Source organism: Lepidochelys olivacea (assembly GCF_965140295.1).
Source record: "Lepidochelys olivacea isolate rLepOli2 genome assembly, chromosome: 5".
Classification (NCBI taxonomy): Eukaryota; Metazoa; Chordata; order Testudines; family Cheloniidae; genus Lepidochelys; species Lepidochelys olivacea.
The window spans coordinates 122,982,358-123,003,666 of record NC_140415.1 but is presented as its reverse complement, the minus strand read 5'-3'; the positions used below and the strand labels follow the sequence as shown (position 1 = coordinate 123,003,666).

The 21,309-nt window shown below is 43.8% G+C and overlaps 1 long non-coding RNA gene across 1 annotated transcript in view; it reads left to right on the top strand.

Moving 5' to 3' along the window:
* LOC311520779 overlaps positions 1-21,309 on the top strand; it is a 51,699-nt gene that overhangs the window by 15,497 nt on the left and 14,893 nt on the right. Inside the window, exons 3-5 of the long non-coding RNA XR_014711697.1 lie at positions 11,300-11,398; positions 12,248-12,358; positions 14,050-14,280. This is a non-coding gene — a long non-coding RNA (uncharacterized lncRNA). The remainder of the gene's footprint in view (positions 1-11,299; positions 11,399-12,247; positions 12,359-14,049; positions 14,281-21,309) is intronic.

The window sequence follows — 21,309 nt, the reverse complement described above, 5'->3', positions numbered from 1 at the left end:
AAATAATGTTCAGGTTTTGGTCAAAAAGTTTTCAGGATTTTGTGTTTTTCAGTGAAAAATGAAAATTTTGCACAGAAAGCAAACACTTCTCCCAGAAATTTTCATTTAATTGAAAATCAATTTTTCATCAAAAAACAGTTACAATGGAAATTTTTCAACCAGCCAGTAGAGACTGCCCCGCAACCTGAAGCAAATACTCACCAACAACCACATACTACACAACAGAACCACTAGCCGAGGAACCTATCCTTGCAACAAAGCCCGTTGCCAACTGTGCCCACATCTATTCAGGGGACACCATCACAGGGCCTAATAACATCAGCCACACTATCAGAGGCTCGTTCACCTGCACATCCACCAATGTGATATATGCCATCATGTGCCAGCAATGCCCCTCTGCCATTTACATTGGTCAAACTGGACAGTCTCTACGTAAAAGAATAAATGGACACAAATCAGATGTCAAGAATTATAACATTCATAAACCAGTCGGAGAACACTTCAATCTCTCTGGTCACGCAATCACCAACATGAAGGTCACTATCTTACAACAAAAAAACTTCAAATCCAGACATCCAGCGAGAAACTGCTGAATTGGAATTCATTTGCAAATTGGATACTATTAATTTAGGCTTAGAGACTGGGAGTGGCTAAGTCATTATGCAAGGTAACCTATTTCCCCTTCCTTTTTCCTACCCCCCCTCCCCAGACTTTCTGGTTAAACTTGGATTTAAACTTGGAGAGTGGTCAGTTTGGATGAGCTATTGCCAGCAGGAGAGTGAGTTTGTGTGTGTGTGTTCCCGGGGGGGTGAGAGAGCCTGGATTTGTGCTGGAAATGACCCACCTTGATTACCATGCACGTTGTAGGGAGAGTGGTCACTTTTGATAAGCTATTACCAGCAGGAGAGTGAGTTTGTGTGTGTGGTTTTTGGAGGGGGGTGAGGGAGTGAGAGAACCTGGATTTGTGCTGGAAATGACCCACCTTGATTATCATACACATTGTGAAGAGAGTGGTCACTTTGGATGGGCTATTTCCAGCAGGAGAGTGAATTTGTGTGGGGGGGTGCGCGGAGGGTGAGAACCTGGATTTGTGCTGGAAATGGCCCAACTTGATGATCACTTTAGATAAGCTATTACCAGCAGGACAGTGGGGTGGGAGGGGGTATTGTTTCATGGTCTCTGTGTGTATATAATGTCTTCTGCAGTTTCCACAGTATGCATCCAATGAAGTGAGCTGTAGCTCACGAAAGCTCATGCTCAAATAAATTGGTTAGTCTCTAAGGTGCCACAAGTCCTCCTTTTCTTTTTGCAAAGACAGACTAACACGGCTGTTACTCTGAAACTAGTTAATACTATGATTTTTTTATTTTATTTTATTTTATTTATTTTTTGGTGATATGGACATCTGTCTCCTTGTAATTGGGCTTCAACCAGCACAAATGCCAGCAATAGCCATCCGTTATGAATGACTTCTGGTAACTACAAATCTGGACTAGATTTGACCCAATGTCCTAGAGTAGAGGTCTGTAGGGTGAATGTATGGGTGCATGGAAGTGTAGAGAGAGCTGATGGAAAAATGAAGAATTCTAGTTAAGAAAAATGTCAAAAATTCAAAGTTTTTGTTTTGAAGCATTCAAAATGGATCAGTTTTTCACTTTTAAAAAATATTTGAAATAAACTCCAAGGAAATTTGCCAAATATTTTATAGAAAACTTACTGAAAACATTAGCAAAAATATTCATTTAGCAAATACTGGCTTTCCAGTAAACACAATTTTGATATTGTTAATGATTTTCTTTCAATACATTAAAAATTGTGCCTTTAATTTTTTTAATGAAAATCTTTGGCAGCGTTTGATAATATTTTGCAGCAAGAATTGCTTCTGAAAAGGCCATTTTTAAATAAAGGAACTTCCATTCAGATTTTTTTTGTTCAGGAGCAGTAGTTATACAATGGGGACTTATCAGTTGGAAGTGACAGAAAAGGAGAGAGACCTGGGTGTACCGGTTGATCACAGTATGACTCTGAGCTGCCAATGTGATGTGGCCAGGAAAAAGTCTAATACAGTCCTAGGATGCATCAGACGAGGTATTTCCAGTAGAGACAGGGAAGTGTTAATACCATCTACAAGGTACTGCTGAGACCTCATCTGCACTACTGTGTGCAATTCTGGTATCTCATGTTTAAGGAAGATGAATTCAAAGTAGATCAGGTGCAGAGAAGGGCTTCTTGGATAATCAGAGGAATGGAAAACCTACCGTATGAGAGAAGACTCAGAGCTTGGTTGGTTTAGCCTAACCAAAAGAAGGCTGAGGGGAGATGTGATTGCTCTCTATAAATACATCATAGAGATAAATACCAGGGAGGGAGAGGAGTTATTTAAGTAAAGCACAAATGTGGGCACAAGAACAAAGGGATATAAACAGAGCATCAACAAGTTTGGGCTTGAAATTAGATAAAGGTTTCTAACCATCAAGAGTGAAGTTCTGGAATAGCCTTCCAAGTGGGCACAGCGGGGGCAAAAAACCTAACTGGCTTCAAGACTGAGCTCAATAAGTTTATGGAGGGGATGGTACAATGAAACTGCCAACAACGGCATGGAGCCGATCTGCAACTGCAGCAGCAAATATATCCAACGGCCAGCGATGGGACACTATATGGGGAGGGCTCTGAGTTACTACACAGAATTCCTTCCCAGGTTATGACTGGTGGGTCTTGCCCACATGCTTAGGGTCCATATTTGATCACCATATTTGGGGTCAGGAAGGAATTTTCCCTGGTCAGATTGGCAGAGACACTGAGGATTTTTCGCCTTCCTCTGCAGCATGGGGCAAAGGTCACTTGCGGTTTTAAACGAGTGTAAATGGTGGATTATCTCTAACTTGAAGTCGTTACATCATAATTTGAGGACTTCAGTAACTCAGTCAGAGCATAGGGGTCTATTACAGGAGTGGGTGGGTGAGGTTCTGTGGCCTGCAATGTGGAATAGGTCAGACTACATGATCCTGATGGTCCCCTCTGACCTTGAGCCTGTGATTCTGAGTATAAATAGACTATTTGAAAAGTCTTTCAAATAATTGCACTGTTGTTGATGTTCACAATGAAAGCAGAAATTTCTTATCCATATCTACTTTGAAGAGGATTGTAAGACCCAGTTCTGCAACTGGTTCCACAAAAGACATCAAGCCCTGAGAGACTTCAATGCTGCCTATGTGGTTCCAGTAGCAGGATCGGGGCCTTAGGAGCTGCTGGAGGTATCCGTTAGCTGACAAGCAAGGCAAAAATGTAAAATAAGATAAAAGAAAACAGAGCTGATGGAAGAACCGTGTGGTTGTTAAGAGTAGGTATTTCATTTTCAGATGCACATGTGCTTAGATGCTTAGCTTCTGTTAAGGAGATTAGGCCCTAATCTGTTAAAGGGGAAGATTAGGCCTCTATTTTACAAGATGCTCTTCACATGTGGCACCCCCCTGACATTTTTTACATCCTGAGAGTGAGTTGGAGTGGACATTTCCAAATTTTAGTAATTATTACGTATTGGTGCAATACAATGGAAAGGTGGAAGAGGATTCTTTAAAGAGTATCTATGCTGCCAACAACCTTTAAAGGGACTCTGCCGTGTTGAAATCTAGGCCTCACTCTTGCACATGCTTAACCATGTGGTCAACTTCAAGAAAATGCATTGTCCTATTGAAGTCAATGGAATTATTTAAGGTTAAGCCTATGTGTAAATATTTTGGGGACTGGAACTTTAAACCATTCAGATTAAAGGCCTTTCGACCAACCTACATGAGGGATTGCCTCTCTCCCCTGGCCACATTGACAAGATCTGCGGTGAATGCAGGAAATTGAGCTGGATCCCCTATAAAATAGTTAGATGTGGCAGGGTACTCTGTGAGGACCCCAGGACTCCAGAACTTGCCCCCCTCCTTGATCTGGTATGCATTGAATTGGTGGCCCTCCCAGGCACACTGCAAAAGACACACCTGTCTGAGAGGAGCTTTGGAAAGGGCTGAGGGTCTGATTGCAAGAACGATGAAAGGACAGAAAAGAGGTTTTTGTAGGTGACTGGTTGGCTCAGTTCACGTTGGAATGATCATTGTAGTGCTGCTTAGATTTTTGTTGTATTGTTGGATTACATAGCACCTTAGCTAAGGCATATTCTTATTTAAATCTAAACAAATAAATGAATGAATACATTCTCAAAAGGCGATTACACTTTGTTCTCGTTTTTTGGAGGTTTTGCAGCCATGTGCTCCTGTTTTTCAAATGTTTTTCTATCCCATGTTTTTGTTTAAAAGGCCCACACATACAACAGGGGAAATGGACCATGAAGCGGGGAGGTAGGGAAAAGTGCTGTCAGACAATGAAAAAGAGAGGGAAATAATTCTCCTCTACTATAAAGGAAAGCGATTACTCTTACGTGTTCCTGGTTGTAAGTTGGTGGGGCCCCTCTAAAGCTGTGTTTCAGCATCTCCTGTGAGTGAATTTCTGTCGAAGGTACTGGTATAGCCCTCCTCACTGAACACCTGAGTGCCTCGCCATCTTTAAGGTATTTATTCTCACAATGCTGCTGGGATGCAGGGAACTGCTATTGTCCCCGTTGTACACAGGGGGAGCCGAGGCACAGAGAGACACAGTGACTTTCCCAAGGTCACACAGGAAGCCTGTGCCAAAGCAGGTAACTGAACCCAGATCTTTCAAGTTCTAGACTAGTGTTTAAGTCCTAGACTGAAGACGCTCCATGGTCTGATTCCTAGGGAGAGATCTGTTCTACACAGAAACTGCACCAAATGAAAGAATTCCATTTCTAACTGATTTAGTTAAATGGGCTGGATTGCTAGCATAGATACTTCCAAATCATGTACGAATGGCTAGCTAGCGTTGCTGTAGCTTAAGTAATTCAATTTAATAACCAATATAGTTACATCAATGCAGTTTGTCTGTGTAGATTTTGTACCCCCATGCACATCCCATCCCTTTCATTGCCTTAGAGGGGTGACTGATTTTGCTCATATGCTTTGGAGATATTGAAGAAGCCATGAGTTCAGTGGCCAGACTCCATTAGAGAAATGCATCATGTAGCAGTGGAGATCACTGTTTGGAGTAGTTTCACTTTAAGAACACTGCTAGAATTCTTAAGTGGCATGAATCTATGTCGCATGGTGTGGCTTGTCTTGAACATTAATGCATGTGATCACGAGCGGTGGGTGAACCCCCGCTTTGGGGAGGTTAGCCTACTGTCCCCACCCCTTCCATACAAGGCCCTGCCCCCCCGCACACTGGAGCCCCAAACCTCCACCCCCGTAAAAGGAAAAGCCCTGAGGAGGCCCCCCTGACCGGAGGAACCCCGGCCCGCCCACTCTAGCCAGCCTCCCTGGCCCACTGCCCCCCCCAGCACCAGACAGAGACACTGCCCTTCTTCCCCCACCCCCCTGCAAGCCGGGCTGGGCCAAGCCGCCGTCCCCACCAAGCACTGGATCGGCCCCAGCGCTGCCAGAGTCGGGCCGGCCCAGCCCCAGGCCGAGCCAGCAGCCTCCCCGAGCACCAGGCCAAGCCACCGCCCTTCCCTCCCCCTCGCCCCCCACTGGCAGCCTCCCTGAGCGCCAGGTCCCCCCACCGAGCCACCGGCCCAAGCAGTGCCCAGCCAAGCCACCTCACTCCGCCGGCTGCTGGCTCTCCGTGTTGCTCCTCACTCCCCCGTCCTGAGGAGGAGGGATGCGGGGAGCAGCGGGGACCTTGGAGGTGGGGGTGGAGTGGAGGAGGCAGTGGGGGTCTTGGGGAAGGAGGGGAGCCACTGCGGCTCAGATGTCCAGCGGCGGGTTGGCAGCAGCACCAGGGAAGGCTTTGTGATTTTTGTGACCCCCCCCCCCAAGCTCTTAGGCTATGTCTATTGCACTTTCGTCGTTAAAACTTTTGTCACTTCGGGGTGTGAAACAAACACTCCCCCTGAACAACAAAAGTATAACAACGAAAAGTGCCAATGTGGGCAGTGCTTCGTCAGGGGGAGATGCTCTCCTAGTGATGAAGCTACTGCTCCTCGTTGGGGGTGGTTTTATTTTGTCCTCGGGAGAGCTCTCTCTGGTGATGAAGAGCGGCTACATTGCGTCCCTTACAACACCGCAGCTATAGAGCAAAGTCGCGCCATTGTAAGATGCACAGTGTAGATATAGCTTCAGTGTATGCCTCCAAAGGGTACTCAAGAAAATTAATCCAATTAATTGAAGGTGTGAATTTAAAGTGGATTAGTTCAATTGCATTAATCCCCATTGTGGATGCTCTTATTCAGAATTAAAGTTGCCTTAATCAATTAACTACGGGTATGTCTACACTACGAAATTAGGTCAAATTTATAGAAGTTGGTTTTTTAGAAATTGGTTTTTTATAGTCGATTGTGTGTGTCCCCACACAAAATGCTCTAAGTGATGAGGACATGGACACAGACTTCTCTCAAAGCTTGGGCCCTGGCAATGCCCGCATCATGGTGCTAATGGGGCAGGTTCATGTGGTGGAACGCCGATTCTGGGCTCAGGAAACAAGCACAGACTGGTGGGACCACATAGTGTTGCAGTCTGGGACGATTCCCAGTGGCTGTGAAATTTTCGCATGCGTAAGGGCACTTTCATGGAACTTTGTGACTTGCTTTCCCCTACCCTGAGGTGCAAGAATACCAAGATGAGAGCAGCCTTCACAGTTGAGAAGCGAGTGGCAATAGCCATGTGGAAGCTTGCAACGCCAGACAGCTACCGGTCAGTCGGGAATCAATTTGGAGTGGGCAAATCTACTGTGGGGGCTGCTGTGAAGCAAGTAGCCAACACGATCAAAGATCTGCTGATATCAAGGGTAGTGACCCTGGGAAATGTGCAGGTCATAGTGGATGGCTTTGCTGCAATGGGATTCCCTAACTGTGGTGGGGCCATAGACTGAACCCATATCTCTATCTTGGCACTGGAGCACCAAGCCGGTGAGTATATAAACCGCAAGGGGTACTTTTCAATACTGCTGCAAGCACTGGTGGATCACAAGGGACGTTTCACCAACATCAACGTGGGATGGCCGGGAAAGGTACATGACGCTCGCATCTTCAGGAACTCTGGTCTGTTTCAAAAGCTGCAGGAAGGGACTTTCTTCCCAGACCAGAAAATAACTGTTGGGGATGTTGAAATGCCTATATGTATCCTTGGGGACCCAGCCTACCCCTTAATGCCATGGCTCATGAAGCCGTACACAGGCAGCCTGGACAATAGTCAGGAGCTGATCAACTACAGGCTGAGCAAGTGCAGAATGGTGGTAGAATGTGCATTTGGACGTTTAAAGGCGCGCTGGCGCAGTTTACTGACTCGCTTAGACCTCAGCGAAACCAATATTCCCACTGTTATTACTGCTTGCTGTGCGCTCCACAATATCTGTGAGAGTAAGGGGGAGATGTTTATGGCGGATGGGAGGTTGAGGCAAATCGCCTGACCACTGGTTATGCACATCCAGAAACCGGGGTGGTTAAAAGAGCACAGGAGGGCGCGGTACGCATCAGAGAAGCTTTGAAAACCAGTTTCATGACTGACCAGGCTACGGTGTGAAACTTCTGTTTGTTTCTCCTTGATGAATCCCTACCCCGCCCTTGGTTCACTCTACTTCCCTGTAAACTAAACACCTTCCCCTCCCCCCTTCGATCACCGCTTGCAGAGGCAATAAAGTCATTGTTGTTTCACATTCATGCATTCTTTATTAAGTCGTCACACAAATAGTGGGATAACTGCCAAGGTAGCACCGGGAAGGGTGGTGGAGGAGGGAAGCACCAGGTGGGGTGGTGGAGGAGGGAAGGACAAGGCCACACAGCACTTTAAAAGTTTAAACCTTTAAAACTTAGTGAATGCCAGCCTTCTGTTGCTTGGGCAATCTTCTGGGGTGCAGTGGCTGGAGGCCCCCACACCGCGTTCTTGGGCGTCTGGGTGAGGAGGCTATGGAACTTGGGGAGGAGGGTGGTTGGTTACACAGGGGCTGTAGCGGCGGTCTGTGCTCCAGCTGTCTTTCCTGCAACTCAGCTATACGCTGGAGTGTAATAGTTTGATTCTGCAGCAGCCTCAGCCTTGAATCCTGCCTCCTCTCATCATGCTGCCGCCACCTGTCAGCTTCAGCCCTCTCTTCAGCCCACCACTTACTCTCCTCAGCCCGCCACCTCTCCTCCCGGTCATTTTGTGCTTTCCTGCACTCTGACATTGTCTGCCTCCACGCATTCATCTGTGCTCTGTCAGTGTGGGAGGACAGCATGAGGTCCGAGAACATTTCATCACAAGTGCATTTTTTTCGCCTTCTGATCTTCGCTAGCCTCCGGGAAGGAGAAGATCCTGTGATCCTTGAAACACATGCTGCTGGTGGAGATAAAAAAGGGACAGAGGTATTTAAAAAGACACATTTTATAGAACAATGGGTACACTCTTTCACTCTAAACCTTGCTGTTAACATTACATACATAGCACATGTGCTTTCGTTACAAGGTCGCATTTTGCCTCCCCCCACTGTGTAGCTAACCCCTCCCTCCTCCCCATGGCTAACAGCGGGGAACGTTTCTGTTCAGCCACAGGCAAATAGCCCAGCAGGAGCGGGCACCTCTGAATGTCCCCTTAAGAAAAGCACCCTATTTCAACCAGGTGACCATGAATGATATCACTCTCCTGAGGATAACACAGAGATAAAGAACGGATGTTTGAATGCCAGCAAACATACACTGCAATGCTTTGTTCTGCAATGATTCCTGAGTACGTGCTACTGGTCTGGCGTGGTAAAATGTCCTACCATGGTGGACGAAATAAGGCTGCCCCTCTCCCACCAAAACCTTTTGCAAAGGCTTTGGGAGTACATTCAGGAGAGCTTTATGGAGATGTCCCTGGAGGATTTCCGCTCCATCCCCAGACATGTTAACAGTCTCTTCCAGTAACTGTACTGGCCGTGAATGCCAGGGAACATTAATCATTAAACACAGTTGCTTTTAAACCATGTATACTATTTAAAAAGGTACACTCACCAGAGGTCCCTTCTCTGCCTGGCGGGTCTGGGAGGCAGCCTTGGGTGAGTCTGGGGGGTACTGGCTCCAGGTCCAGGGTGAGAAACAGTTCCTGGCTGTCGGGAAAACCGGTTTCTCCGCTTGCTTGCTTGCTGTGAGCTATCTACAACCTCATCATCATCATCATCCTTCCTCGTTCCCCAAGCTTGCTTCCATGTTGCCTTCCACTCCATTGAAGGAGTCAAAGCACACGGTTGGGGTAGTGGTGGCTGAACCCCCTAAAATGGCATGCAGCTCATCATAGAAGCGGCATGTTTAGGACTCTGACCCGGAGCGGCCGTTCGCTTCTCTGGTTTTCTGGTAGGCTTGCCTTAGCTCCTTAAGTTTCATGCGGCACTGCTTCAGGTCCCAGTTTTGGCCTCTGTCCTTCATGTCCTGGGAGATTTTGACAAAAATTTTGGCATTTCGAAAACTGGAACGGAGTTCTGATAGCACGGATTTCTCTCCCAATACAGCGATCAGATCCTGTACCTCCCGTTCAGTCCATGCTGGAGCTCTTTTGCGATTCTGGGACTCCATCATGGTCACCTCTGCTGATGAGCTCTGCACTCACCTGCAGCTTGCCACGCTGACCAAACAGGAAATGAAATTCAAAAGTTCGCGGGCCTTTTCCTGTCTACCTGGCCAGTGCATCTGACTTGAGAGTGCTATCCAGAGCGGTCACAATGGAGCACTCTGGGATAGCTCCCGGAGGCCAATACCATCTAATTGCAACCACACTACCCCAAATTCGACCTGGCAAGGCCGATTTCAGCGCTAATCCCCTTGTTGGGGATGGAGTAAGGAAATCGATTTTAAGAGCCCTTTAAGTCGAAAAAAAGGGCTTCGACATGTGGACGGATGCAGGGTTAAATCGAGGTAACACTGCTAAATTCGACCTAAACTCCCAGTGTAGACCAGGGCTAACTCACTATTTTAGTTCATTTGGATTAATTTTCTCACTCAGGTCCCCATGTAGACAAACTCTCTGCCCGATTTAGGGTTGTTCTCCCATATAAACTTTTCTGCAGCATGCCGTTCTGGAGTTGGCCCTTTAAATTAGGCCCACTAACACAGCAGCAGCCCTAAAGCAGCCATTTTGCATCTGGTTGCTGCTTGCTGCATTTCTTCTCTCTTCCAGCTGGTAAGTACACTTAACTCCTGTAACATTTTCTCTTTCTTATTCCTGACTGACTGTCACTTTCTGACAAAGCTTCATCCCATAGATGTTGATAAATGCAAAGAAGATCACCAGGAATAGGGTAAGAACATAAGAACAGCCATACTGGGTCAGACCAAAGGTCCATCTAGCCCAGTATCCTGTCTTCTGACAGTCAGTAATGCCAGGTACCCCAGAGGGAATGAACAGAACAGGTAATCATCAAGTGATCCATCCCATTTGCCCATTTCCATTTTGTTGCCCAGTCACCCAGCTTAAGATCCCAGTACAAATGTGCTGTGTTCCTCTAAAACAATGATTGATAGGATTTAAAGGTGACCTACAAAGGAAACAAAAAGTTGGGATTATGCCCAGATCAAAACCTTTTTGCTTGATTTTTTTGTTAGAAAATCAGGCGTAATCTGCTATAGAAATTTCTACCACAAGTGGCGGGCTAATGAAAATGGGATCGCCCAAGAGAGTAAAAGCTCATCAGTTTAGAGAAGAGAGGTTTTTAGGAAGACTGTACAACTCTTTGTTTTGTGTTTGCTTTTGTTAACGTCTGTTTACTTCCAATGTCCAAAGAAGATATGGGAGAAAGGAAATCTTTGTTTAATATTTAAACTTCTACCCTTTCGGTTAAGCTGTGAGATCTCATGCTAACCATGTCTGAGACTCCAAAAAGGCTTCTATCAAAACCAAGGAATATCCGATTTGATATTCCTGATCATTAGAAGGTTTTAAAAAAAAAAACAGGAGGAAACCAAATCTTTTAAAAGCAAAACACAAACCTTTCAGGTCTATAAAGAATTAAAAAATGGCTCAAATACATCTTTAAAACAAATTCTTTGAAGGTCACTTTTTTAAAATTAAAAAACAAGTTTCAAGTAGTATAAGAGTTGTTACCCTGAATTAATGTGTCTGTTCAGTTTGTTGGAATGGGTATGTAGTCATGGTTGATTTATTATCATGAATAATTTCTGTTTCTCCGTATGCTGCAGAGATATTCTTGTAAGTATGTGAATACTTTATAACCTCTTGTGAGCGGAGAAGAGCTGTGGAAAATCAGTGTTGTTTTACTTTATTCATCTGACAAACAGGTCCTTTAAACGACAGTAGGAATCACCGGTTTGGCAGACTGCAAAGACAAGAAGAGGAATACCAGAGTTCGTTTTGAAACACAGATTTTAGATACATAGGTAACTGACTGTATATGATTTTTTATCTTGCTAGATGTTTAATGGAGTAATGTCCCATTGCATGGAAATCAGAAATGGAAAACTCTACTGGGTTTGAGATGCAGGGTTAAGGACTCAGAAATATTCTTGAGTGCTTTGCTCAGTCTACCTTGAAATTAATCAATCAGTGGGACATCAGCCCCTGACCTCCAGAGACTGAAGGCATATTGGTGGATGAGTATTTACTGATGTAACTCCCATTCATTAGCAGCAATAACCACACTGTATATAAATCTTACCCACTCAGTGAGGTGAGAGTGATATCCATTGATACATAAGAATGGCCATACTGGGTCAGACCAATGGTCCATCTAACCCAGTATCCTGTCTTCTGACACTGGCCACTGCCAGGTGCTTCAGAGGGAATGAACAAAACAGGGCACTTATCCAGTGATCCATCCCCTGTCGGTCAATCCCAGCACTGACAGTCAGAGGCTGTCAGAGGCCAGATCATGGGGTCACATCCCTAACCATCTTGGCTAATAGCCATTGATGGACCTATCCTCCATGAATTTATCTAGTTCTTTTTTTAATCAGTTATAGTTTTGGCCTTCACAACATCCCCTGGCAACAAGTTCTAAGTTGACTGTGTACTGTATGAAGTAGTTCTTTCTTTTGTTTGTTTTAAACCCGCTGCCTCTTGATTTCATTGGGTGACCCCTAGTTCTTGTGTTATGTGAAGGAGTAAATAACACTTCCTTATTCATTTTCTCCATGCCATTAAATGATTTTATAGACCTCTCTCATATCCCTCCCTTAGTCGTCTCTTTTCCAAGCTGAACAATCCAAGTCTTTTTAATCTCTCCTCAGATGGAAGCTGTTCCATATCCCAATCATTTTTATTGCCCTGGTCTCCACCTTTTCCATTTCTAATACATCTTTTCTGAAATGCGGCAACCAGAACTGCACATGGTATTCAAGGTGAGGGTGTACCATGGATTTATATAGTGGTATTATGATATTTTCTGTCTTCTTATCCATCCCTTTCTTAATGGTTACTAGCATTATTAGCTTTTTTGACTGCCACTGCACATTGAGTGGATGTTTTCAGAGAACTATCCACAATAGGTAAATACAGAACAGCATCCCTAGATTTTTGCTGTATTTAGGGCAAGAGATCAAAGTGGAATCCAAGGCTGGCTTCTTAGCACAATAACCATGCCAAAATTCCTCATGAATTTTTGTAATTTTCATTCCTATGTGAATATTGTTCACAAGCTGAAAGTGTATTTAAAGCAGAGGTGGATTATGGTTTTGTGGGGCCCTGGGCCGGAGCAAGTGGGAGTCCCTCCTAACCCCTTCCACCTGCAGTTCCTCCCCCCTCCCCCCCCCGCCCCCGATTCTCCTGCCATGGAGCAGGGTCAGGGCGCAGGGGCTTGCCCCATCCCATCCGCCTGGTGCTCCTACCAGGGGTTGGGGCATGGGGACTTGCCTTGCTCCACCCACCTGGCAGTCCTGACACCCTGACCCCACTTGCTGGCAGCAGCACTGGGCGGGTGGAGAGGGTCAGGGTGTGGGAGTGCCCATTTTTGCAGGGCCCCCTGTCACGGGCCCCATTGGCCCAGTGGCTATTCTGCACTGATTTAAAGCAGAAATCTTGCAACAGTCACTGGTATACAATCATCTAAAATATAAGATGAGGGAAAGTGCTGGCACGATAATTATACTTAGTACTCAATAGCATTTTTCATCTTTGAAGTGATTCACACATATTATTTAATCAATCTTCATAATATGACTGAGGTAGGTCAATATTACTGTCCCCATTTCACAGATGGGTAAACTGAGGATGAGAGAGAAGGGTTGTCCTTTGCCCAAAGCAACAGAGAGAGTCAATGAATAATAGTTGAGAGCTTCCTGACCCCCAGTTCTATGCTCAGAGTGTTAAATCATGTACAAGTTTTCTTTCAATTGTTTACCATGCCTCTGGAGCTCGATAACCTAGATAAGGCTTAAATTCCATTCAAAACTTGTGTGTGTATATATGTGTGCATTTTCTCCATATCCATCCCCATCTGGGGGAGAGAGAAAATATATAGATATTTATGAAACTGTTCTAACTGCAGCCGTGCATCTCGGCCAAAGCAGAAGCCTCACTAATACGATGTGTGGGAGTAAACATAAGTGATTTACTGACTTTTAGGCAGTGAGAATATTCCAATGAATAAGAGGTAACTCAATATTTATCTAGGCCTTAAAAAGTGGAACTGCTTGTAGCGGCCTGGCTTTGGGAGGCATGTGCAGATGGGGAAGTTTTTCTATCCTTAATTTATAACATAGGCTTCCCTTTAAATAGAGAAATATCTGTTTTTTAAATTGAATTACCATTGGGAAACAGCATGGATTTAGAATACAGGAAAAGAAAACAGGATCTTTGTAAGCTCTTACAAATTTTGTGGACCCCCATATAGTTTGTAAAATTAATAAATCTCAAATTCTCATCCCACTGAAGAAAACCAAGTCAGAAAAAGACTAACATAAACACATGTTAGGAAATGCACAGTTAAGGGCAAATGCAGCATTGTGATGTGACTGAAGCCACTGAGTGTTCCACTGTGCTGAAAGGTTGGGAGGACGTTATTCTTTTCTCCTGTATCTTTGTGTTGCAGCAGGAAGGACATGTAGACGTATGATTTGGCATTTTCGAAGATCATCTCTACTGCAGGGGAAAGCATCTACTCGTCTGTCATCCCATATACTCAAGGACGGAGAGTATTTGGTATTTGTAACAAAGGCAGGAAGTTGGAGCTGGCATAGGAATGTATGTCTCTGGTGTTCTCAGGTGCTAGAACCCTGCATGAGGATAGAGAGTCATTTCTACAGACTCACATCTTGCATATTAGGTAAATAGGCACCCATATTCCAGCAATGGCCAGCAACAATGCAATTACACCCATTGTAGAAACAACGTACGTGCTAGCAGATAGACAGAGATCAGGTATTTTTATCACGACGTCATGACAGCAGCTCTGTTTTCCAAGACACGGTAGAGGCTTAGCACCAGGTGCAGCTATGCCATTGCCAGAATATGAGTACTCATTTTTCTAGTGTAGACTCCTAGGGGCAGGTAGATCTTGCTAACTCCCCACAGAAAATAGGAGGGGTCAAAGGTCTCTCTGGGGAGAGGAACTAGGGACTGAGAAAAACTCTCAGAATAAGCCCAGCTAAGGAATAAGTTTAGGCTGATGGTTGTGTGGTTAAAGAGAAAGGCAAACCCCCGAAAGGTTTTTACTCTAATTTAATGACTATATTGCTGGGTTGAGAGGGCAGGGTTTGGGCTCGGTCCATACAGAATGTTGTACTTTAGTTGCATTGTCTTTGCCAGCCATTCATAGATAAGCTCTACTTTGTACAGGTGTTCACACCTTCATATCCGACGAACTCCTCTTCAGCAGGTACTGTGTAGCCATGAACTACTGTAAGTGCCCTTTTACATCTGACATTTCAACGTGTTACCTTCCCGTGCCCAGTGTCACTCCTGATTCTGTTTGGGGCTATACAAACAATAAATGCATAAACATTACCACTGTTAATTATTATAACATGTCCAATTTAATCGATTCTCATATTTTTAAAGCCAGAAGGGACTATTTTGTCTGATCTCTTGCATAATGGAGGTCATGAAATTTTGCTGAGGGATTCTTGTATCACGCTTAATACACTCTAGCTCAACCAGAACTTATCTTTCTTTTAGAAGGACATCCGATCTTGATTTAAGGACTTCAAGTGATGGAGAATCCATCCCTTCCCTTAGGAAGTTGTTTTGACCGACATTCTTTTTAAAAAAGTGAGGATATACAAAGAGCCTTGACTAAAGCTCAGGATACTTTGCATTCAATCCTACGGTGGTATAAATAGGTATACCTCCTTTGAGGTCAATGGAGCTGTACCAATTTTCACCTGCTGAGGAACTGCTAGGAATAGAACTCAGGATTCCTGATTACCCATTCTGTTTCCGATACACTTGGCCATCATTAAACTTGATCTGCTACATGAAGTTGCTTAGTTGAAGTGAACTTCATTACTGGTTAAGTATTTCCATATTGGGTGAAGGGCTATATATCCTTTCCTAGATTTCTCCAGAATGGACTTCTTACAATAATTACTGAAGACAGGACTGCCAAAACCCCAAACCCAAACACCCCTGAACTCTGGAGAATATGGGTTCTGGAGCTGAGCTTCTCTGATAATTATCTTCAGTGATTTATGCCCTTCATGTGTGACCCTTTTAATCATGTCACCTCTGTGTAAATGTGGCAAGTGACAGTATATGTCAGCAAGTCACTGAAGATGGTTTTTTAGATCATTTTAGTAGTCTTGTGTGATAGTCTGCGGTGTGCCTGATTCCACCAAAAGTCAAGCAGTATGCCTGATTTTGCTGAAGCCTGAGCCTGATCTTCCAAATACTTACACACACACTTAATTTTAATCCAGTGAGTACAGTTAAGCATGTGAATAAGTGTTCGCAGAATTAGGGTATAGGTCTTTATTCTGGACTGAAACCTTTACTGCAAGCAATGTAATCTGGACAGTTTTTGTTTTGCACAGATTTGTTTTCCTGGCTGTGACCGTTCTCCTGGCCTTGATCCTGCACCATTAGTGTCTATGGGATCTTTGTTATTGACTCTAATGAACATAGGACCAAGCCCCAATTGACAACCATACAAGAGTCACTGGAACCCTTACTTTTTTATTTTTTTTTTAATCTCATGATTTTTAGGTGCCTGCAACTTGAACTTTGAATGCTTGGGGTCGGTTATATTGTTTGCGGACGATACCAAGATGGGAGGGTTGCAAGTGCTTTGGAGGATAGGATTAAAATTCAAAATGATGTGGACAAACTGGAGAAATGGTCTGAAGTAAACAGGATGAAATTCAATAAGGACAAATGACAAGTACTCCACTGAGGAAGGAACGATCAGTTGCACACATACAAAATGGGAAACGACTGCCTAGGAAGGAGTACTGCGGAAAGGGATCTGGGGGTCATAGTGGACCATAAGCTAAATATGAGTCAACAGTGTAACACTGTTGCAAAAAAAGGAAACATCATTCTGGGATGTATTAGCAGGAGTGTTGTAAGCAAGACACGAGAAGTAATTCTTCCACTCTACTCCACACTGATTAGGCCTCAACTGGAGTATTATGTCCAGTTCTGGGCACCACATATCAGGAAAGATGTGGCCAAATTGGAGAAAGTCCAGAGAAGAGCAACAGAAATGATTAAAGGTCTAGAAAACATGACCTATGAGGGAAGGTTGAAAAAGTTGGGTTTGTTTAATCTGGAGAAGAGAAGACTGAGAGGGGACATGATGACAGTTTTCAAGTACATAAAACATTGTTACAAGGAGGAGGGAGAAAAAAAAATTTCTTAACCTCTGAGGATAGGACAAGAAGCACTGGGCTTAAATTGCAGCAAGGGTGGTTTAGGTTGGACATTAGGAAAAGCTTCCTAACTTTCAGGGTGGGTAAGCACTGGAATAAATTGCCCAGGGAGGTTGTGAAATCTCCATCGTTGGGGATTTTTAAGAGCAGGTTGGATAAACACCTGTCAGGGATGGACTAGATAATACTTATTCCTGTCGTGAGTGCAGGGGACTGGACTAAATGACCTCTCGAGGTCCCTTTCAGTTCTATGATTCTATGATATTGGGACATTATTTGAATATATCAAGGCTTTACAAAATAAGGGTCAGTTCTGTTTCCATTAATGTCAGTGGTAAAAGTCCCAGCCATATAGGCTCTGGCCTCACGTTTATTGTAATTTAGAATCCAAAGTTTTTGCTCAGGGATTTGTAGAGCTGGTGTGTTCACTTTCAGGTCAGTTGAATTAAATAGAACTGGTCAATTTTTTTTTTCAAATGGCTTTTTAACAAGAACAGAAACTTTTATGTAAAAATTTCATTTTGTCTGATTTTTTTTCTGTGTGAGAGAAAAATCAGACACTGAAAATGTATGCTTTTAGTAATCATTTTTGGGTTTTGGTAAACATTTTTCAGAAACAACAACAAAATTCATTTTCAGTTTTTCTGGGAGGAAAATGAAAACATTTTAAGGGTGATTTTGAAAAAACAACCACTTTTAAAAATATTTCCTGTTTAAAAAAAATAGTAATTTGGCTTTTTTAACCAGTTTCAACTAGAATTAAATTTGAGCATTTTTTACAAAAGAGTTCAAACACCTATTAGTACTAGTGTTTATTTCTGTTTTATTCAAATAATAAGTCACATAATATAATTACATCACAAAGATGGCAATTTTATAAACCAGGAATGCTATCCCTTAATATAGAAACACAAGATGTAATTCAGAACACAGCATGGGAACTTGATCAGAGTACACTAAATTGTCAGAATATAAAAACAAACCTTCCTTTTAAAATAAAGAATGAGAACTTGAAGGAAAACAGTTCCACTTTGTTGGTTATAAGAGTACAATTTGTTGCGCTTTTATTTGGGTTCTCTCCAGGAAGTCAAGTGACCCGGTTGTCTCATACACACCACTAACACCTGAGTAAAGTCAGATCTGAATCCACTTTGGTATTTGCTTGTTTAATCAGATGAAGGAAAGGAAATTAAATATTTGAAAGGAGGAAACCATTGCTGACCCAAATTAGACTCTGTGGCAGGGTATGGGTCTGTTGTCCTTCCTCTGTTAGAGAAGAAAAAAATGGAATGGAATTAGTCCTAGAGCAAGAACAGTTTATCAAGATGGCCAAACGTTTCCAAAGAAAACAATCTGGTCTTTTGTGTACTTTTACCCTACACTATACAGATTTCACGAGGGAGACCAGCATTTCTCAAACTGGGGGTCCCAACCCAAAAAGGGGTTGGGGGGGTCACAGTATTGCCACCTTTACTTCTGTGCTGCCTTTGGAGTTGAGCAGCTGGAGAGCGGCAGACGCTGGCTGGCTGCCCAGCCCTGAAGGCTGCAGCACTGCCAGCAACAGCGCAGAAGTAAAGGTGGCAATACTGTGACCCCCCCCCACACACACACACACAATAGCCTTGCGACCTCCCCCCCCCCATCAATTGGTGGCATCATCTTTGGAGCATCATGTTATATGTTGGCTGAGTGCAATATTAAAAACAGTGAAGTACAATTGGCAGTTAACTGTGACAATTTACACTTGATCTTTCATGTCTAAAGTTGCCCATTCACGTGTGGAGTCGCTGTGAGATAGGTGATACAGGGCTGGATCATGAGGTAAATTGTCAGGTTCTACTGCTTTCTGCAACTGATAACTTTTCTACATGTCACCGTTTTAAGCCTTTCCATGAAATCACTAAAAGTTCTTAATGAAACTTCAGCCACTTGGCCCATATGAGTTTTATATGAAAGCACAAAGGCTACTAAATGGAAATGAAACTCTTTGACCCGTATGGGTTATATATTAAGCTATGTGTGCGGTTTCCTGGTTACCCTTTTGTAACAATCCTCAGAGGAGCCAATTCGTAGTTAAATGAATGGCTTATTAAACAAACCAAATAGAATAACAGGGCAGTGTTTGTTAGGACACAGATGGCTAGTGCATGATGCTTCGGGCATGCTCCCCCCTTCTCTTGCCATAGCCAGACTGTCGTCCTTTCCTGTGTCAGGTTTTGATAGCCCTCAACCTGCTCCCTTTCCTCCCATCAACCATTGCTTTGGTCAGAAAGAAAATAACACATTAATAAAACCTAGTTCTCCAGTGATGGTGCTATTCTGTAGAACCCTCCCTGGAAATCCATTTCTATTGACTGTCAGAAAGCAGCATGTACTGAAGTAGTCCTTTTGTGTAAATTGCTCAGTGTAGCAGGGTGTACAGGCTCTTAAGGAATCTAAGGGGCGGATCCTCATCATGGTGACTCATTGTTCCATTAAAGTCTCTTTACTCCATTTGAGGATCTGCCCCTAAGCGGGAATCCTTATGGGTAAGAAACACCCTAGGCCCAATGCTTAGGCCTATGATGGCCCTGCTGCCCCATTCTTTCCTTCTGCTCTAATGGTGGGGGTGGGGGAAGGAAGCTGTGGTTTGCCTGGAACTCGCTAAGAGTTTGTCTACATGGCAACATCCAGGAAAATTAATGTGAATTAAGTAAAGGTGTGAATTTGAAGTGGATTAGTTAAAATGCATTAAATCTCTGTGTGAATACTGTCGAGAATTTAAGTGGCCTTACCTGGGTTTAGCATAATTCATTTTGAAAGTGATTTTAAGACAAATCAAACTATGGCCTTTTTAATTCTGAATGAGTGTGTGCACATAGGGGTTTAATGTGGCTTAACTAATTTAACTTTCCTGGATATCCGTGTGGTAGGAAAGCAAGTACATCCTTCCCTAATGAAATGGGCTCGAGGAGAAAGCCAAGAGAGAGGCTGATCCCACTGGGTGACTTTTATAGCCTAAGTGTTTTGAATTGAATCAAAGGGAACTCCATCCACAAAAGGTTCTTTGACATCTGACCCTTCTGTTTTAGCTTGTAAAACTGAGTCTGCTGCAAAGTTGTTGTTGTTTTTTTTAAAGGTAACCCTGGAAAGGGCTGATTTCTGTGCTTGAAACCTACAAGACTGACTAGAACTGCTTTTTTATAGAAAAAAGAGAGAGAGAAATCTTTCTCCAAAATAATTTTGAAATTTCAAACTTTTCACATTGCAGGCATGAAAAAGATGCTTTTTTCTTTCCACAACATTTGCATCAGTTTTTGCATTTAATGAAAATGTTCATAACAGTTTTAATTTTAAAAACCTCCATGAAAATGAGTTTGGTGAAATCACTGGTCATAGAATCATAGAATATCAGGGTTGGAAGGGACCCCAGAAGGTCATCTAGTCCAACCCCCTGCTCAAAGCAGGACCAATTCCCAGTTAAATCATCCCAGCCAGGGCTTTGTCAAGCCTGACCTTAAAAACCTCTAAGGAAGGAGATTCTACCACCTCCCTAGGTAACGCATTCCAGTGTTTCACCACCCTCATAGTGAAAAAGTTTTTCCTAATATCCAATCTAAACCTCCCCCACTGCAACTTGAGACCATTACTCCTCGTTCTGTCATCTGCTACCATTGAGAACAGTCTAGAGCCATCCTCTTTGGAACCCCCTTTCAGGTAGTTGAAAGCAGCTATCAAATCCCCCCCTCATTCTTCTCTTCTGTAGACTAAACAATCCCAGCTCCCTCAGCCTCTCCTCATAACTCATGTGTTCCAGTCCCCTAATCATTTTTGTTGCCCTTCGCTGGACTCTCTCCAATTTATCCACATCCTTCTTGAAGTGTGGGGCCCAAAACTGGACACAGTACTCCAGATGAGGCCTCACCAATGTCGAATAGAGGGGAATGATCACGTCCCTCGATCTGCTCGCTATGCCCCTACTTATACATCCCAAAATGCCATTGGCCTTCTTGGCAACAAGGGCACACTGCTGACTCATATCCAGCTTCTCGTCCACTGTCACCCCTAGGTCCTTTTCCGCAGAACTGCTGCCTAGCCATTCGGTCCCTAGTCTGTAGCTGTGCATTGGGTTCTTCCGTCCTAAGTGCAGGACCCTGCACTTATCCTTATTGAACCTCATCAGATTCCTGTGGCCCAATCTTCCAATTGGTCTAGGTCCTTCTGTATCCTATCCCTCCCCTCCAGCGTATCTACCACTCCTCCCAGTTTAGTATCATCCGCAAATTTGCTGAGAGTGCAATCCACACCATCCTCCAGATCATTTATGAAGATATTGAATAAAACCGGCCCCAGGACCGACTCTTGGGGCACTCCACTTGATACCGGCTGCCAACTAGACATGGAGCCATTGATCACTACCCGTTGAGCCCGACAATCTAGCCAGCTTTCTACCCACCTTATAGTGCATTCATCCAGCCCATACTTCCTTAACTTGCTGACAAGAATAC